The sequence below is a fragment of the Peromyscus eremicus genome, chromosome 12, assembly GCF_949786415.1.
Source record: "Peromyscus eremicus chromosome 12, PerEre_H2_v1, whole genome shotgun sequence".
In the NCBI taxonomy this organism is placed as follows: domain Eukaryota; kingdom Metazoa; phylum Chordata; class Mammalia; order Rodentia; family Cricetidae; genus Peromyscus; species Peromyscus eremicus.
This window is the reverse complement of record NC_081428.1, coordinates 44,693,960-44,715,296: the sequence shown is the minus strand read 5'-3', so window position 1 is coordinate 44,715,296 and position 21,337 is coordinate 44,693,960. Positions and strand designations below refer to the sequence as shown.

The 21,337-nt window shown below is 36.7% G+C and overlaps 1 protein-coding gene across 7 annotated transcripts in view; it reads right to left on the bottom strand.

Moving 5' to 3' along the window:
* The window catches only part of Bbx (BBX high mobility group box domain containing), a 137,578-nt gene extending 137,101 nt beyond the window's left edge, over positions 1-477 (bottom strand). For 5 of the 7 annotated variants that reach the window (XM_059277319.1, XM_059277321.1, XM_059277322.1 and 2 more), the window contains exon 1: positions 203-391. The gene's annotated coding sequence lies outside the window, so the exon portion shown is untranslated. The other 2 variants (XM_059277325.1, XM_059277320.1) reach the window with 2 other exon arrangements.
* Between the last annotated feature and the right edge of the window lie 20,860 nt (positions 478-21,337).

Genomic DNA, 21,337 nt, shown 5'->3' with positions numbered 1-21,337 from the left:
GGCTGCTGATTCATCTTTTACCTAAGGTTAACACCATATGAAAAGCTGCTTCGAAACAGATTAACCACTTAGGTATCTGTTAGGTGGGTAATTTCTAAATATGTAGGACTTCAATAGATTGACTTGTACCAATAACACATGCTATACTGAAATAAGAGATTTTGAAAAGTTAAAATTCATCATTCTATAATATTTAACTTACTTGATGAAGATTAAAATGTTACACACAAAAACATTGACATGAAAAACTGTACAAGGGTCACACTTTCCCGATCAATATGGAAAGTGAATCCATCGGATGGGAAAAGGCTGAGACCAGCTCTGATAGCACATGATTCTTGACTGCCTCACTGCTTCCAGGTAAGTAAATAAGACGCATGTCCAGAGCAGCTCTTACCAGTCAGGTCAAGACTTTCCATTGTGATTTCAATGGAACATCAGAACTTCTGGCTTCTGTGATGCAGCAGGATTCTCTGAAAGACACATAGCAAAGTGGTTAAAATGAGAGCCACAAGGGCCTTTCAAACAAAGCCCACACATCTCCTTTGGCCAAATAATCCCATATAAAAGGGCAAATATCCCTTTGCTAACCACTGCTTTTTAGAGAAAGTGGCCCAAACTGTTTATCAGTGATTTTAATATTAAAAGGACAGTCCCTGAAATTACTCAATGCAGAGTAAAGTTACCTAGACTCAGAATTACAGGCAGTCAAGTCCCCAACCTTTGGCTAAAATGAAATGGAGATTTGCAGACAAACCTCCTGCTGGGAAACTGTGAATCTGACATCTGTACTAAATTCAAGTTACTTCAAATGACTGGCCCATAAAGCTAGAATTCTCTATTACTGTCTTTGATTAAAAGGTAATGAATGGCCGGGCGGTGGTGGCGCACGCCTTTAATCCCAGCACTCGGGAGGCAGAGCCAGGAGGATCTCTGTGAGTTCGAGGCCAGCCTGGTCTACCAAGTGAGCTCCAGGGAAGGCGCAAAGCTACACAGAGAAACCCTGTCTCGAAAAAAAACCAAAAAAAAAAAAAAGGTAATGAATGAAACAAAGCAATATAAATGAACAAGAAAACAACTAGGGGTGAGGGGGCACTGACAAAACTTGGGACAAAAACTACTAATTTTTTTTCTAAATATAAAGAACTAAGAAAATGGAAGATGGTCAAATCAGCAACAAAATACACATGAAGTCAAATGAGAAGAGATTAAAACAGAAGTACAGGCATAACCTGAAATATTGTTTTTAAGAATCAGAGTTATTTCAGTTTCTTTTTGCAACACAATTTCTAGCTTGCTTCAGTGGTAAGAAATCCATACTCAACTAAAAAGGATAAATGCTGTAGATATTAAATATTACATACTGATTTATAGCTCCTTAAATATTAGTTATTTTTATAGCTTATCTAAATAATTTGTCTTTTTCCAAATCAGTCAACATGGATATGGAAAATACGGCTCTTCAATTAAATAGCAAAAATGTGCTGTAACTCAATGAAGTCATACAGTCAGAAATCAATGATTCAGTTGTCACCCAGGTCCTTCCAAAGCAATAGCAGAGGAAATAATGAATATTAAATGATCTCATTTCCACCAGATACTACTGAGTCATCTCTAGATATTTGAAAATAAGAATATGGCTAAAATTTTAAAAATCAGTTATTTTTAATAATATTTTTAATTAAAATGCTGTATCATTTTCCCTCCTTCAACCCCTCCCATTCGCCATCCCATGCTCTATCTCAAATTCTTGGCCTCTTTTTAAATTATTGCTACACACAGACATATATATTCCTAAATACACAAACACAACCTGCTCAGTCTATATGATGTAACTTTATGTATGTGATGATCTCAGGGCTGACTCCTTGATATTGGATAATACCATCATAATTCCTAAATACTACATTCTAAATATTTATTCTCATACCCACCCCACAAAGAAACTTCTCTTTCTGAAAGAGACCATTGCAAAAAATAAAAATAAAAATAAAAACAAAACTGATCAAAACAGAAAACAACTGACTTTGTAGTTCCCAGTCTCAACTGATATATCTACAACATAATTGGACATGCTAACATGGATAGAGAAAAGCTCACAGGGCTCAAACAAATAACTGGAGAATGCTGAGAGTGGGAAAACCAGTTATTTTTAAGCTAACTATAAAGAAGATCTTATATACATATGTGTGTGTGTGTGTGTGTGTGTGTGTGTGTGTGTGTGTGTGTATACGAATGAATGATTTGGATCTATATGAATATATCCAAATTATATGTCTGTTTTAGGAAGGAAACATAACAATCTTCAAAACTGAACAAATAAAAAATCTATATTTTCATAAAATATACAAATTATTTTAAAACACTATTTTAAAAAAAAATCTATAGCCAGGAAAATAGCTCAGCACATAAAGGCACAGGGAACCTCTGTTCCACCCCATAGGACCTACATGGTGAAAGGAGAGAACAGACTCACACAAACCATCCTCTGACCTACACACACACACACACACACACACACACACATACAGAGAGAGAGAGAGAGAGAGAGAGAGAGAGAGAGAGAGAGAGAGAGAGAGAGAGAGAGCAGCCTTAATATGAACAAACACAACGGTGATTTGAATGTACCTTTGGTCCAAAGCCTAAGTAGATTACTGTTTGAGCAACCAAGTAGCTATCTACCTGTGTTTTCTGGGTCCTACTCAGGCTTCCTTTCAATCCTACTCACCCCCACAGAACCTCAGAATTCTAACTTCCCATGAGGAGCCCCCATTGGCTCAATAGCATCCCTTCCATTTTCAAGGCCTCTGCTCCCCACCCATGATTCTTCCTACCAGGGCAACCCTAATCTAATACACCTTAACATAGATATGCTCTGAAAAACTTAATCATGGCGAGTGAAAAAGCCATCTATTAAATATACTATTCACCTCTTACCACAAACAGGGCAAATGACAAATCTATCCTAATGATAGCCTAAGCAACTGATGAAATATCCTAGAGTAAATGGCTTTCTGGCACATTTCAGCTCTTGGGGAACTGTGTTTTGAAAATCTTGTGATATTAGAAGAGGTGAGGTCCCACTTCTTGCCATGAGACAGACTTCTAATTAGTGTTAATGTCCAGCATAGAATTCAAAGGCACATTATCCAAAAAACAAAAACAAAAATAAACACCCTTCTACATCAAAATTGTGCTATGCACCCCAATGTTACTACTACTCAGTCAATGCAGAAAGTACCCCAAGGTAACTGTGTGCCCACTTACACAAAAGCACATTTATTCCCCATGAATGACTGCTTTTCTGATGTTTTCATCAATCCTCCGGATAATAGATTAAGCTAACCAACCAATTCTCATACATACCCCTAATTCAATCAAGCTCTATAAAAGTCATTCTGGACTGCAATTATTTGCTAAGGAACAATTATACTCAAATGAAAAAAAAAAAAAAAACGGCTGGGCATAATACAATGCATGATGCAAAGGCCTCTCGATTTATGTAGCTCAAACTGCTACAAAAAAAAAAAAAAAATTTCTCCAAACTCCTGAAAACAGAAAACTCATGTTTTTACACCTGAAAAAGGATAATGAGCACTATGAAACAGCTGGTTTTTGAATTATTACTTCCAATGATGTTTCTGATTTGAAAGAAACAAAAACTCTAAGAGTCAGTATAATCTCTAATAGTCAACCCAAGCCCTACAATCTAAGAATTCTAGTGCCTACCACTCACTAAATCTGCTTAGCATCCTCCCTTTTCCAACAATATATATTCCTATCTCTCTTTACAACACAGATTTCCTTTAAAAGATACTTAAAAGTTTTTACATGAATAAGATTTGTTTTCTTCAATTTACTCTTTTACATACATACTGCATATTTATAGGTGAAGTGAAACACTAACTCCAAATTCTGATTTCCATATTATGAAATGCATTCATGTTCATTTATTAAAACTCCTTGTTAATTTAACTAAAGTTTCCCCTGTCCTATACATGTTCTCTCTCTACTATTCTATATATTCTTCTAAACTCCTGAATCAGGGCATCTGATGCATTCTACAATTTTGCAGAATGAGGCTGCTAGTCCCACTGGTGTGCAGTTGTAGCCAATGAATGAGATACCTCGGGTCACTGTGGTCTACCACAGACCAGAATTAGAAAAGGCATGGACTGATCTCTAGCTAAATCATTCACTGAAATAAAATATCTTCATACAGACAGAGGTATCTCCAGGACACAATATATGGGTGTGCATGTATGAGAGTGGTAACATTAAGTAAGAATAAATAAACCCCTTCAGTTAATACTACCTGCCTGTCTTTGTATAGTTGAAGCCTAAACCACAACTATTTCACAAGCATTTTTGGCCAGGCACCAACCTTCAACTGACATTACAAATGTCAGCTATACTAAGAATGGAAATCTTTTAAAGGAACATGCAAATCTGATCTTGTCACCTTCCCATTACAAAACTAGCATTTCCTCATAACCCAGATCTTTTCAATTAAGAAACACTAAATATAAGAGTAAAAGCAAACAAGTTCCTCTACATCTAGCAAGAATTACAGAAATCATCCATTTCTTTACTTTATAAAAACTTTCCCGAAAATATTAGTTAACACTGACAAAGCACTACATTCACTATCTAATAGTGGCCTCCTGAAACGGTAAGAATGAAGACTTGATATCCCTTCCCTTTCAGTACTCAGTATTGCACCAATTACAAAATTGTATTTTAAAAACTATCTTCTACTTACTTATTTGTGAACAGAACAGCAATGCAAATGATTTAATCTTCCATTGTTTGAGAAATTAATGACCTATTACTACTATGTGTTAGCATAAAATGCATAACAGTCATGCTGATGATGTAGCTGATGAATTATGCACAAAGAAAAGCTATACAATGATATAGTAATGTATATAACAACATGATAAGCAAATAATTTTATTTCAAAGTTAGAATGTCGGCTAGGTAGATCGCTCAGTCAGTAAAATGCTTGTTTTGTAGGCATAAGGACTTGAATTCAAGTAAAAAAAAAAAAAAGTCAGGCATTGTGACAGAGGCTTGTAATTCTAGCACTAGGGAGGCAGAGACAAGTGGATCCTTGGTGCTTACTGGTCAGCTAGCCTAACCATCTTGGTGCACCCATACATGCAAGTGCACACATATGCAAACACATGCATGTGCGTGCACACACACACACTCACACACATACACTAGCTGGTATGCTCACAATGACTGCTATGCTATGCAGGAGATGGAGAAAAGTAGAATCTGAAGTACAGGTGACTGTCAGAAGGTAGAAGAGAGTGGTAGAGGCATAGGATGAACAACAGTGTTCAATACTAGGAGCATGGCTTGTGAAGTGTTAGAAGGCATAGGAGGCAGATCTGGCTGTAGCAAAAGTCTCATAACAGAATGTAGAACATGAAATATAGGCAAATGAGAAAACAATCTTTTCTTGTTTTCTCCTAAACAGCAAGGTACAGTCAGTAGCATAGAGCTGTGTTAAATCTAGTAATCTGAGGCATATTCTATAAATGTGGGGCAATACCAAAGCTTCTCAGGTTCTCTATTCCTCATCAGAAAAACTAACATAGCATCCTCACACTCCCTTAAGAATTAAAAACCCCAAAACTATGTGCAATGATCAAACATGAATAAGAGAAACAGAGAACTGTCAGGAGGTGATATAAATGCAAAGTGTTTACTATTCAGTGAGCCTCAATAAATGTCGTCTTGGTAATCTCATCACTAGAGTTAATACTAGGAGACAGAAAAACATCTAATAAAGTAACACTGTGAAAACACTGAGGTTTGCTTTGAATATTCTCAGAATCTGCATGCAGAATGAATTGCTACTCTCTCTAATGGTGTTTTCCTGTAGGTCCTACTTTAATTTCAGTGACTTTAGCATATGTTTAATTCTGACCAGTCTAAGTAGCCACTTTTTACTCCTACCAATTTCAGTATACATTAACTGATTTGATAATATGAATATTTTATCATAATTATCATTTTCCATGAGATTATTGCTTCAAGGAACACAGTGGAACTATGAATTTCTAGAGTTTCTATAAGTAGATGTAGAAAATGACCAGGTATTAGTCTGCTCAAATGGCTTGGCAGGGAGGCACTGAATGCCCCTTTTATGTGCCTATGAATTGTACAAACGTGCCTTTGACCTTCTCCAGGAGGAGAAATTACACATTTAAGGCAGATTAAGTTTCACTTCCAGGAAGAGTATAAAATCATGTTCACCAGCATCTACGTTAGGAATACTGACAGGGAACCACCAGGTACTTTACAAAACTTCATTAGCTCTATGAGCACAAAGCTAGGAAGTAAATTCTTACTATAATCCCAACCAAACCATACCCCACACACTTTAGAATTCATACCTGCACCTTTAGGAAGGGTTCTACAAGTGAATCCCACTGGTGAAAGCTTGACCTCTTATCTCGTCCTTTGACTTAACAAAGAGTTCCCATGGCTGCTTTCACTTCATCAATTTCTTTTCTTATGAAGAAATTAGTCAAAAGCCACATGATAAAAAGAAAGCCAAGCAATCAGCAATTTATGTAATTTTAAATGGGAAATGTTCTGTCCTAAAAAAGTAAAGGGCATTGGTCTTTCTCATTTCCCTTTATTATTAAATTAAATTACACAGATAATTTTAAAATATAGTTATAATTTCAAATTCTGTGATCTTGTTTAAGAAAACTACATTTTTTATTAAAAAGCATATTGTTGACATAGAGAAATCAAGCAAGGATTGACTAAAAAACTTCTCTGCTGGCTAACTTTCAGAGTGCCAGAAGGTGCCAAAGCAGGATGCTGGGGAAGAAAAGACATCAAGGGTCTCACCCGTGCTAGACCCAGCATCCTGCCATACCAAACTGGCTAGGCATGATGTATCCACTGGTGCAACAGTGGCATGACCATTATGGGAGTCACCAATCACTTTGTGATTGGATTTGAGGCTTGCTCCCTAAGAAGGAATTCATGCCTGTTACCATAAATCTGGACAAAAACTCATGCTGGGGAGATCACAGGTCCTAAAGGAAAACTTACTACTGATGTCTTGCTAAATAGTCATATTGTCGAACTGCTTTCAAAATGTTTATGTTTATATCCATAGATTTGCGCTTCTCTCAACTTTGGTCAGATAACCTCATTGTTAGTCGTCAGCAATTAATGTAGAAACATATAACTGGTCTACATGCGAAGAGTAAATGACTGACAACTCGGCCCTAAATGTGACATCTTTATCAACTCACCACCCTACAAGGTTCAGGGAACATTAAGAAAGAAAGAGAGGAAATGGATAAATGAATTAATTAATAAAATGAAAGAAATGGAGAATGGGGAGGAAGACTTTGAAATTTTGTCTTATAAACATGACATACTTATGTTATGAACACACAGCTGCTGTGGTTACCTGTGTAAGACCTGAACAAGATCAAGATAGTCAACACTCCATTATAAATGGAGGAGAGACCTACAAGGCCCTGAGGGGGTACTGGAAGCTGATGGCTGCTAGAGAGAAAGAATCTTATTTTTTTTCCAGAGGTATGGCTGCTTGTAAGAGGCTTATGCTCCAATGGACTGTCCCACACCCATGTGTATAAAGACAGCACTAATTAGACTCAGTGTGTTCTTAAAAAGAAGTCATGAACATAGGAAGGGAATGTATGAGGCAAAGATTCTAGAGGAAGAGGGGGATTGGGAGTGGATATGATGGAAATAGTTTGTATATACATATACATATATGAAGCTGTCAGAGAATAAGTTTTAAGTATACTGTTATTTTCAAAAGAACAAAAACTCCTCCACTACCCATAGAGAATCCTTTTCCCTTTAAGCTGTATCTGGCAGAAAGTCTCTTGTTCCTGTCATATTTCCACAGGAATAATCCTGATAGGAGCACAAGAGGGGTCTATTCTAAAATAACCCATGGTGAATTCAAGATGCTATCTTCTAAAGCAATGTATTCACAAGGCAGCTATTTTTGAGACAAATAATGTCACATAGTAACTGGTTATTTCAAGTCAGAAAACTCTAAGAAACTTTCCCTCAGTGCTCCAAGGAAGATAAATTGCAATTTCTATAGCTGAAGTCATGTATGGTCCCAGAGAGGAGGCACAGCTGCTTTGAGACCAGACGGAAACAATACTCAACTCCTCACAATATTCTCTACTGCACATTGTTGCCCTTGGAGGGTCTAATGGTGTTCCCTAACAGAAATACTGTGAAATCACAGAATCAAGGATGCCAGAGAGCGTAATCGCTTGGTAGGTTTGATTATCCTTCGATGACCCAGCAACACAGGAGTAGGTATAGCCCAGGTATAACTCAGGGCTCCTGACACAGCCAACATCTCTGTCATATCACACCGCACTTTTAGACTATTGTCCATCAGTTTGTCCCAAAGTTTGCCATCCACAGATTAGCAGGAGGCTATAGGCCACAGCACTTACAACATTATACCCCATTTATAATACTATTCTTCCTATGACCCGCCATAGCAGAAAGCAAGAAGAATCTAACTTTCTATGCACAGGGTTTAGAGAGTGTTTATTGGTACTAGTTGGAAGAGAGAGAGGCTACAGAAGTTGAGCATGCAAAATATCTTTTTCCTTTCATAATATGCTTATAAATATCTTGAAGTAAAAGTTGAGCTATTTATATTTAGACAGAGGGAATATGAGAAACTACTTTGTGTTCAGTTTAACCAGAGAATCTAAGATTACTATAAAAACAAAAGTTGCCAACAAGTGAACATTAACTACTTCATTCGAACAGTATTAAAATTATGTACTGACTAGAAAATGGCAAGCCAATGCCATATAAACAGCAATTCCCCTTAAATGCACAGCCTCAGGAGAAATATCCAGAAACACCAATCAAAATGATACCCTATACTAAAACTAAGCCCAGCCTCTACAACAACCATCTATGGACAGTAGAAATGGTCTACCAGTTATTAATTCTCAAGAAAAAAGAAGCCACACTCCATATTAGCTACTGCTGCTCCTATGACAATCAATATGTAAAGTAATTTAAAACATTAGTTCAAATTAAGCTATCTTAAATTATCAAAGAAAATACTCTCCAAATATTTCTATAAGTTTACCCCTTGTCCCCAAGTCTAATCTACTGGGCCACAGAATTCAGTGTTATAAAATCCCAGGAGCCACCAATTACAAGGACTAAAAAATAGTGAAAGGTTTGTCCTCAAGGAACCCTAGAGGGTTAATAATTCTCAATATTGCTAACACATATTTTGAAATTTTAGCTTCTTCCAACTTATAATATCAGACATTATCACAGTTTAGTTAAAAAGGAAATTCACTATAGTTGCTTTTTCTCAATAGGAGAATAGCCACCTATAAAAGTGTATTTTCTATGCAGGCTTTCTGTCCTTAGTTATCATTCTATTGCTGTGACGAGACACCAAGATCAAGACAATTCTTATAAAAAGAAAGCATCCTAACTGGGGCTTTCCTATAGTTTTTAGAGGGCTAGTCCATGATCATTGGGCAGGAATGACACTGGGCAGTAGCAGAGAGATTTACAACCTGACCCATAGTCTGCAGACAGAGAGAAAGAGAAATACTCAGCCTGGCTTGAGCTTTTGAAACCTGGAAGCTCACCCCATCCCACACCCAAGTGACACACCTCCTCCAACAAAGCCACACCTTCTAATCTTTCCAAATAGTTACACTGACTGGGGACTAAGCATTCAAACATAGGAGCCTATAGGGGTCATTCTCATTCAAACCGTCACATATTCCTTAAGCCAAAATTAGAAGACTTTTATGTTTTCCTGCCTAGCATACATTCCTCCATTTTTGTAGTAAAAAATACTAATTTCTGGAGAAAATACTTCACATACCCTGATAGTGAATCTCTTTTTGGGGCAAGAGTTCATGTACAACATTGAGTGGGTGGGACTGACTAATTCTATCCAAGATCCTAGGATGGTACTATCACCCAGATTTAGACTTCAGTTTATTCTATCATCCCAAATGTCACAGCTATGTGAGGAACAGGTATGAAGTCTAAACCATGGCTCAGCTAACAAATAACAGATATGTTCTGTTGTATCATTACAGGAACACAAAATGGGAAAGTGGTTTGCAGTCCTGTTCAAATAAGAAAAAAAGAACACAAAAGTACTTTACTACCTACATAACTTCTGAAAAGAGACAAGGATACTGATTTATATTACCCGTTCAAGTCCCAATTTCAACAAATGTATTCAAAAATTTTGGCAGACCATGATACTCAATAAGTCAAGATGTTTAGATTTTAAATCTCTACCCATGTTATAGCAATTTCTTCAATTTCCCTACCTATAAAAAAATTATTTCAGGTTTTAACAGAAACACTGAAAAATGAGCAAATGTTAATCTGAGTTCTAAAAGTACTGCTCAAGATATTTCCAATGACTTGCAATTTGCTATGTAAGTGATGTACTTAAGTGGAGAGTGCCACACAACTTATTCTCCAGCCACAGTGATGCCCTGACAGTTTTTCTTGGGGGGCGGGGCATATACAAGTTGGGAATACAATATTTTGCTTCTGTGAACATCTCTTGAAAAACATAACCAATTTTTGAAGGGTTAAAGTAAAATAAATTCGCAACAAAACTATTGTGAATATGGCTCTGGTTAAACTGAATAGGTCACAAAGCAAAACCAAAAGTCATGAATCTGGGAAAAGGACAAGTAGCAGGGGGGTTGGCAGAAGTGGTAAGGAGACTAGAAAGGGTGTGGGTGGAAAGTTACCAGAATGCATTATGTGTGTATGAAGCGTCAAAGACTGACCTAATTATTAACAACTATTCTGAACAGCACTTATCTCCTTCAGACTTATGATGATATTTGGGTTTGAACTTAGGACCTGTGCATACTAGGCAAACACTATACCACTAAGCTGTATATTCAGTCCTCTTTTTACTTTTTAAGACAAGGTTTTATTTCATTTTATTCATTTAGTAACCCAGGCCATACCTGAACTTCTGATCTTCCTGTCCTGGCCTCACCAGTAGTTGGAATTACAGGCCTATAACACCAGACGCAACTTTGAGTACACTTTTAAATGGAATCTCTGTAGTTTGAGAAGGCAATTACACTGCTTGAGTTAGTTTTTATATAAATACTTACAAAAAATCAAAGAGCTGGTTACTGTTATATACGTGTGTGTGTGTATATATATATACAGATATATATATAATCACTAATGTATGTTAGTGCTTTGTTCATTAAATCTTTGTATTATCTTATATGACTCAAGCCCCTTTCATTTATATTGAATACGATATTTGTGGGATGGTCTACTAGGAGGGTTTACACATAACTAAAATCCTGAACTTCAAACTGCTGAACTCTAGCGTGACACAGAATCCAAAGACAGCACTCCTTGTTATGTAAAAGCAACAACAAAAGTATTTCTTTCTTAGATTGACAGTAAGCGGAATACAAAAAAAAAAAAAAAAAAAAAAAGAGAGAGAGAGTACTAATAAATGTAAATTCAGGCCCAGGATACATTTCTCAATCTTGTCTACATCAACAAAGCTTTTCCAGTGTTCTGAAAGTGCCAAAACTTGTTGTGACATATAGCAATACCAAAACTTTAATTATTATACTTTGGAGTGAAGAGTAACATGTTGGATCCCAATTCTGATGTCTAGTTCATAGATTTCAGTGAATCTAGTCAGTGTTAAGAGTGTCACATTACGCCGGGCGGTGGTGGCGCACGCCTTTAATCCCAGCACTCGGGAGTCAGAGGCAGGCGGATCTCTGTGAGTTCGAGGCCAGCCTGGTCTACAGAGCGAGATCCAGGAAAGGCGCAAAGCTACACAGAGAAACCCTGTCTCGAAAAAACAAAAACAAAAACAAAAACAAAAAAAAAAAAAGAATCAACTTTGTACAGTCCCTCCAAATAAGCTGGATTTAGCAAAGATACACTGTCCAGCAAGAAGAAACAAAAGCCCACTTTACCCAGTGCTGGCAATGTCAGATGAGGAAGTAAAGAACTCAAAATGCCTCTAGATCATTGGTAAGTAATGGAAAGCACCTGGGACCAGAAGGTTTGAAGGAAAGGTGTTGTCTATTCATCTCTTTGGAGTCTCATAAGAGAATGGCATCATACATAATTTTGTATAGTGATTTCAGAGCTTAAGACTAAACTTAATTAGCACATGTTTCTAGCAGGCAGTTTGGGGTACTCAATATTAGGACTTAACAACTATGAAGCCTGTCCAAAGAGTAAAGTGAGTTGACCTTGGATATTTCTCTCAGTGGAGATATGTAAGCAGAAATATAATAAGCTATTACTACATGAAAACTCACACAGGGAACGGAGGTCTCAACTCTGAGATTTAAAGATTTCAAAATTACACAGTTTTCAAAAATCAAAGCAAAAGAACTAGAGGCCTTGATATCTGTAACCCATTATGCTTAGGAGCAATAGTGCCTACGGACCCCTGTCTACTCCGAGTACAGAAAAATATCAAAGGAAGATTCGAGTTATTTACATTTTATATCACAATTAAAATTAGTATTAGTCAAATTGTTAAAGGAACTGGGAATTGACCATATGCCAGACTCAAGAAAACAGAACGTTTCATATATAAGACTTCATATTAATATAACTCAGTCATCATAGGTTTACATTCATTGTTGCAACAAACTAAAACAAGACTAACACAAGAGATTCAAATAATAGTACTATTAACCATTTTCATTAAACTATCCTTTGGAAATCAAAGCACTTTATGGACAATAGACTCTACCAAAATCACTCAACAGTTAAAGAGTACTTGTCCTTAGCCGGGCGGTGGTGGTGCACGCCTTTAATCCCAGCACTCAGGAGGCAGAAGCAGGCGGATCTCTGTGAGTTCGAGGCCAGTCTGGTCTACGGAGCGAGATCCAGGAAAAGCACAAAGCTACAGAGAAACCCTGTCTCGAAAAACCAAAAAAAAAAAAAAAAAAAACTTGTTCTTTAAGAGGGCCCAGGTTCAGTTCCCAGAACCTACATGATGGCTCACTGTCCAGAACCCTAGTTTCAAGGATCTGATTTCCTCTTCTGATCTTAGCTGTACCAGACATGTACATGATACAAAACATGAATTCATACACATAAAACAAGTGTAAAAATTATTATAGTAATTGATATGTCTCCCTCCCCCTTTTATAAATTATGAACACAAAGCTACCAATTGATATAGATTTACTTATCAGTTATACAAATAAGAGGCAAACCTCTCTGGAGTACAAATTAAATGGGTAAATCATTCACACAGGCTTCTCTATGTGCATAAGAGGTTTTTGTATTTTTTAAACCTATATTTTATTAATGTCCCCAAAGAACAAGAAACTAATTATAAGACAGCAAAGGATTTGTCATTTACATTTGATGAAGGATTTATTTTCTAATTTGTTACCTTATAGACACTGGTTCACATTTTCATTTCATTATCTCTTGAAATTTGTCTTCCTAAGTATTTTTAGTTTAACTTTCCAGGTACAGAATGCACCCCAGAACTGAAGATCATGAGGTTAATATCTTGGTAGGATTAACATGCTTTATAATTGTCCTTCTGAGAGATTTTTGTCCACAGGGAATATTTCCTTTCAGTAAAAACTCCATAATAAAGATAACTAAGAATCCCATGCCCCAAATGACAGATTATTGTCTGGTGTATTAATGAGTACTGTAAATGAAAGGTAGAAAACAGCTCTGAGGCTGCCCAATTTATTTAACAGTGGCTTTAAAAAACAAACAATCATTCCACAACACTGCCTGGCAGGTAAACACTCAGTACTAAGAAGGGACTGCCAGCTATAATTATTCATTTGTGGGGTTCATTTTTTACTTTATATCAATGCTTTGCTATTAACTATTTTTTTTAAAAAGCAACCATTTATATATTCATATTCACACATCCTGTGTTGTTTTCAAATGATCAGGTATACTGGGTCTTCTGTTGTTACTAGATTTCACCTGTGTCTATTTCCTCCTCATTAACAATTAATTTGCACTTCGGTTTCCATCTGTGAAGAGGAAGTGCTAAAGGACAAAGCTACTCAAGAACTGGGGACCTTCGGCTAAATCCCCCAAAACATGCACCCTAGGCTCTGCAAACTCAGTAGGAAGAGACCCAAATCTGAGCACGGAAAAACATGCTTAGCTGCTTTAGAAATTGTAGGCTTTCAGAGCTCAGATCAAACATTTAAAAAGTAAACACTTCACAATTATAACAAAATCAAAACACTTCTTTCAAGTGGGGAAGACCAAGGAAGTAAAAATACTGTTTTTGAGGAACAGGATAGAGTTTCCTTATACAATTTTTCTATATGATACAGATATGCTGCTTTTAGGCTCTAACACATTGAGTTTCTAATTCTTCATTCTTGTCAGTTCCTACTCTACTTGAACAAAGGAAATGCTCTGAATGCTAGTTTTTAGATCAAAACAGCATAAACTACATATCTAGACCAAATAAATTGTACCACTTATGTACTTTTAAATTATTTCTGTATTCATTTGTGGGTAGAAAAATGGCATACATGTGGAGGTGAGGACAATGTGGCAAGGGTCTTTCTCTTTTGGTTCATTACTATGGATGGAACTCGGGCCCTTAGACTCAGCAGCAAGCACCTTTACCTGCTGAACCATCTCGCCAGCTCACATTTTAATTATTTTAACACAATAAAAATCAGTAGATGTTACTCTTGTAGCTGGCTTTGAATTTAGGATCCTCCTGCTGCACTTAAGTTTCCATACTTCATGTTGCGAGTTATTTGATTACACTGGGTAAAGATATGTCACTGTGATTGGTTTAATAAAAAGCTGAACAGCCAATAGCTAGGCAGGGTTTTCAGGACAGAAAGAGCAGTGGGAAGAAGGCGGTTGAGATGCCAGAAGATGCATACAAGCAGTATGAGCACTAAGGAGGGAGATGAGGTAATAAAGCCACAAGGCAGAAAGTAAATTAATAGAAATGGGTTAATTTAAGTTATCAGAACTAGTTAGGAATAAGCCTAAGTTATTGGCCATAATTGATAAGTCTCTGTGTGATGATTTGGGGAGCTGGTTGGTGAGACATAAAAAGTCCTACTACAAGTACAGGTCAAGCACTGGCAAATGCAACATCTTACTCTTGATTTTGGTTAAGTTTTAAAATGTTTCCTACTGTTTTATTCTTTTTTTATTATACTACTGAGATTGTTGAACTTCATTAAATTAGGTGAAAAGAATCACCTCAAAGAACACTAAAGAAGTTACTCATAAAAACTGTACATGATACATAAACATGATTCATAAACAAGAGACCTGAGAAATAACAATTTCACCTGTTAACTTCATTCTCTAAGAAGTTTTAACAAATCAGTTCTATATTTTGGCATCAGACTTAAAAAATTGACTTAAGAAATTGGACAATATGTCTTATTTTCATTCCAATATAAAAAAAAAGAAACCAAACACTTATAAAACGTACATAATCTGGATGTACATTTAATTTTCATTTATAATTAACTGATTCAGTGATTTAACTCACTACCAATTTTACTCAAAAACGTAGACTACATATCTTTCTATTCTAGTTATTCTAGTTAAAACTGCTACAGTGAGCATTTTTTCATGAAAATTTTAAACTATGGAGCCCTCCAGTGGCCAAATATGTATAGATAGATGATAGATTAGATAGATGAATGGATGGATGGATGGATGGATGGATGGATGGACAGATGGATACATGGATACACACACACACACACACACACACACACACACACACACACACAAACACACACCAATAATGTGTCATGACAGATTGCTGAGTGCATTGGATACCATTTCTTTATGGACTAGTTTTTGCTCTTATGTGAAAAGAAAAACAACTCAGTTGATTTTGTTAATAAATCAGTTGGTAAGTTAGACTCCAGATGCAGTAATGTGACTGGCATTTTCAGTCCTGTAATATTTTTGTTATCTCTGAGAAAAAATATTTCATTAAAAATAATCAATATTAAGATGGTTATTTATTCAAGAAGGAAAAACCTTTTCAGATACTAAGAATAAAGTAAGACATGAAATAAGAAAATCATGTTTTTACAATAAACAAAAATGAATCATATATTCCTGTTACACATTATTTCCTAAATAACTGAATGAGTTATCTTTAAATAAGCCATACTTATTTCACTGCCATAGCAATGCAATTCTACAGTTTGGTCTAGAATGCCCTCAGAAGGTTCATGTTAATGGTTTGGTACTCAGCCTGGTGCTGCTGGAGTTGATGAGACTCTAAGAGGCAGTGCCCAGGAGGAGGTTTTCAGGTCTTGAGGCCATGCCCTGAAAGATTATGATCTCCTTCTCTTACATTCCAGTGCCAAATGATAAGTGGGTCTGCTCTACCACAGACTCCTGCCAAGATGTACTATCACAGGTCCAAAGCCATAGGGCCCATCCACCAGGGGAGGGAAACTCTGAGACCATGAGTCAAAATAAAGCTTTCCTCTTCACAGGTTTATTATCTTAGCTATTCATTATAGTGACAGAAAGCTAACTAACATGGGCTCCTACAAACCAGGTACATGAGTGAACCACCATAAAAAAATTCCCCAGCCCCACTCTAAGTTCCACGGGAGAGCTGACATGACTATAACCCCATAAAGGCAGAATCACTCAGTGAAGCTACTCCCAAATTCTTGACTCACACAAACTGTGAGATAATATATGCTCATTAAGGTGTATAGCTTTAGCACATCCCCATCTATGAGGCGACATCCTCACTAGATGTTTGAAAACAATACAGCACTGAACTCTCTCTATGATATGTATTAAATAAGTTTGATTTGTAAATTATAAATAAAATGGCCCGGTCAACAATAGTAAAAATAGAGTAATTAGAACAATGCACCCCTCATACCAGTTATAGGAACATGATCTTTCTTCTCCTAAATGTTTACTGTACTTTCACCTGCCAACTTCAAAGACTGTTTCTTAAACTTCATTAAATATCTTTAAAATTTAAGTTCCTAAACTCTATATGTTTGACAAAATGCAAAAGCATTATTGATTAGATATCCGTTTAGATATCTGAGCCTATTTCATGAATAAGCATGCTCAAGCTATTTCCCAAGCCTTTAATATGACCAAAAAATATTTATAAGCAAAAACATAATCTCCCTTTCTCATAACCTGTCTTGGGAGCTCAAGAAGTTGTGCTGATATACATAAGAAGTAAAGTTCAACTTAATTCACCTAAATGCACTCTTCTCCATGGTAGATAAAGAGCACTCTCATGATACAGAAGCTATTCTAGATGCTGTTTCAGACATTTAATTCTGCAAGTGAAGGTTCTACAGACTCACTTACAGATGCAGAAATAAAGGTAAGTTAAGGGATTTTCTCAAGGTCAGAAGTGCTGTGGGATGGTCTGTATGTTAAATTGCTCTGATTGGTCAATAAATAAAACACTGATTGGCCAGTGGCTAGGCAGGAAGTATAGGCAGGACTAACAGAGAGGAGAAAAGAAAGAACAGGAAGGCGGAAGGAGTCACTGCCAGCCGCCACCATGACAAGCAGCATGTGAAGATGCCAGTAAGCCACGAGCCACATGGCAAGGTATAGATTTATGGAAATGGATTAATTTAAGCTATAAGAACAGTTAGCAAGAAGCCTGCCATAGCCATAGTTTGCAAGCAAACTGTGTTTACTTGGTTGGTTCTGAGCGGCTGTGGGACTGGCCAGTAACAAAGATTTGTCCTGACTGTGGGCAAGGCAGGAAAACTCTAGTTACACAGAATGATAACAGCAGAACCAGTAGATTCAAGCAATCTGGCCTCTGAGCTCTGTGTGAATATAAGCTTGGATGCTCCACAATCTGTTTCATTGAGTACTATATGCAGCCAAATTCCACACTTCTGAAGTTGGTATGCTTGTGCTTTATGGGAAGTTTTTGTTTCATTTGTGAGGTTGGGTCTCACTATAAAAAGCAAACTAGCCTGAACTCACTTTGTAGCCAAGGTGGGGCTCTGAACTTGTGGCAATCTTCCTGCTTCAGTTTCTAGAGTTTTAAGATTACAAATATGCATCATCAAGATCAGTTTACTTTTGGGATTTAAGTCCAACTCTACTATTTCCATCTGCATAATTTACTGCTTAAAAATCTCCTTTTCTCACCTGTAAAACGGGATCAAAAATATGTTACACTGTTATGAATATTAAATGAGGATGAGTAAGAATCACACTATACAGTCTCCAACCTATAAGTAGTACTTAATTATGCTATCATTTTCACAAAGGCAGGGTCATACTGAAATAACTGGAACTTTGTTTTCACAGCCCCTTCCGAATACTGCACCGAATTTCATATCCACAACCTTCCTTTAAAGGGGTCTCCAAACTCTATGACCTTCAGACCCCACACAACCTGGGTCTCCTTCTGTTCTTCTTTTTTGGTAATGAAGCACAATGAAAGCCCAGTGGGCTTCCCTTCTGTGTATGAGAGAACACACCCTGTCTTACCTATCCCTCTACAAACAGTTATAAAACTTTACAAATTGCACATAGCAGCTAAACATCACTGGAAAATAGGAGAAGAATAAACGTTGAAGGACCATTTCCTTAATTCTCTCATGTGCTAGAGCTCTGGTCTTTCAGTGGTGGCAGGAGGAGCAGCAAAACCAGAGGCCACAGGAAAGGAACACAAAATCTGCAGGAGAGAGCCTTCATCTGATCAGGGGAACAGTGGTCCCAAGAGGGTGAGACAAGCCTCTGCTGCTTTGTTGTCTTTATCTTTGTACTGCTTATCTCCAGACAGGTACAATCATCAGAACTGCATGGCAGCGCATGGTAATTAAAGACCACAGCTTTCTAACCCAAAAATCAGAAACAAGGTCCTAGGGAGAGGGCAGAAAAGAAGGGGTTCAGGAAAGTGATTCCTTCAAGCGCCTTATAAACTCTTGGTCTCAACCAGGCAAGTGTGCTCTGATTCTATATAATTCAAGTTTTTATATAAAAACTGAAAATGAACTCTCAGACAGATGATCCTATTTCAAAATAGCCACAGACCATAGCAAGTGGGTGAAATCCAACAAGCTGCAAAGGCTCTGATATGTGAACTGACATGGCAACAATTTCGGAGGGCTGCTCAGAACTTGAATCCTCAACTTAACTGAATCAACCATCTACTAAAAGGAAATTCTCAATATTTCACTGAGAGTATTTTTAAAAGACTCCATTGTCTACATAACACAGTAACGAGTATGTCTAGAATAAAATCCAAAATTAATCAATAAAAATAGAAAAAAATAGAAAAAATTTAAGTTACACAGAAAATCAATCAACTGATACCAATCAGAAATAACAGGTAAGAATGATCTGACAAAGGTTTTTAAGGAAGACCTATAAGCATGTTTTAATGGAGCTCTTACATAGGATCTAGGTTTGGTTCCTAGCACTCACACAGTAGCTCACAACCATCCAAAACTCACTTTCTTCTGATTTCCACAAGCACCAGATACACACGTGATGCACACTTACATGCAGGCAAAATACTCAAACACATAAAACAAAATTTTTAAAAAATTTTAAGAATGTTTTAACAAGGAAGGACAAGTATTCTGGAAAAGGGTAGATCAATAGAAAGAATTTAAGTATAAAGTGGTACAGCAACTCTGGAAAAGTGTGGCTATTTCTTAATAACCACAGAAGCCTACTCTTAGATAGTAACTTGGATAAATCAAAGCCCATGCCATATAAACACCTATGTATAAGTGTTTACAGTGTTTGTACTTAGAATTACCATAATTGAAAACAACTTGATGGATAAACAGGTAAGTTCCTCTGTGTGTAAATAATGTGTTTCATGTGTGTGTATGTGTGTATATGTGTGTATGTCTATGTATGCAGTGGATTACTGCTCAGCACACATACAACAATTAGACTTTAGATATATGCAATAACTTGGATAAATCTCAGGTACTATATGAAGTGAAAGAAGCCAGTTTTAAGAGGAAACATACCATATGATTCAGTTCATATGACATAAAACCATCCATAGTCATGAAGTCTAGACATTGGTTACCAACGGGGTAGAAGGATAGAGTGACTACAAAGAACAATATGAGAGAATAAACGTTTTAACTTTTTAAATTTAATATTTATTATATTAATTTCATATGGTATCTATACATGTTTAAGTTCAAAAGCTATACAGTCAACTTTACTAACAACTAACTTAAACTACAAAAAGTTTTCAAAGCCCAAAGCTTTAAAAAGACAAATAAATTTCTGGAATATTTAGGAATAAAACAATTTATAAGGAGCGTATTGCTTCAGCTGACTGACTAGAGTTCATTTGGCCCACTGACCTCAAGGCTAGTGGAATTGAAGGAACTGCTCTGGTGTTGAAAATGACTTAAAAATGACTTTAAAAGGTGTAATCCTACCAAATATATTTCTTTTTCCACTGTATGTTCAAAACCAAGACCAAAATAGCACATAGAGAGAAAAATCAAAGAACACCATGTCACTCACTGCCTGTCATCAGGCAGTAACTCAGGTCTTCAGCAGAAAGATATCTAAATTACCAGAAGAGAATCTCTCTGTCTTTCAAAGATCCACTGCAATGTTAATAATTCCACCTGGGATTCTAAGCTGTGTTCTCTATAAACTATCTATAAAAGTGATTTTATTTTCTCTGCTATACTGAAAAGGTAGGGGATTCCACTTCCAAAATGATGAAAAAATATGTGTGTGTGTGTGTGTGTGTGTGTGTGTGTGTGTGTCCCTATTCTTTTCACTAAATACAATGAAAAAATGCTAGACAATACACTTGGAAGGCTAAAAGAATTCTGAGTTTAAGACCAGGCTAGGTCACCTAGTGACTTCAAGGTTGGTCTGGGCTACACAGTGATTCCCATTACACACACACACACACACACACACACACACACACACACACACACAAATTCTAAAAATGATCCTAGAAGGCAGACCTGATACAGCTTTCTGGACCCAAGAAACACTTTGATGAGTTCTCTGGTTTTCTTTTTCTTTTTAACCTCATGTAGTCTAGTCTTGAACCCAGCCATCCAGAAATGCCAACAGAGCAATCAAGGTCCCAACATGCAGTACCTGTTGAGGCAAGAAGACGAACCAGCCTAGCCAAAGAACCAACAGAGGGGCAGCACAGCAACCCAGAAAACAAAATAATAATTGTAGGAAAGCCAAACATCTCACAGGAAAAGAAAAAAAAACTGTGGTCCCACATTTACTGCCATAAAACCAACTACAGAACACTTGG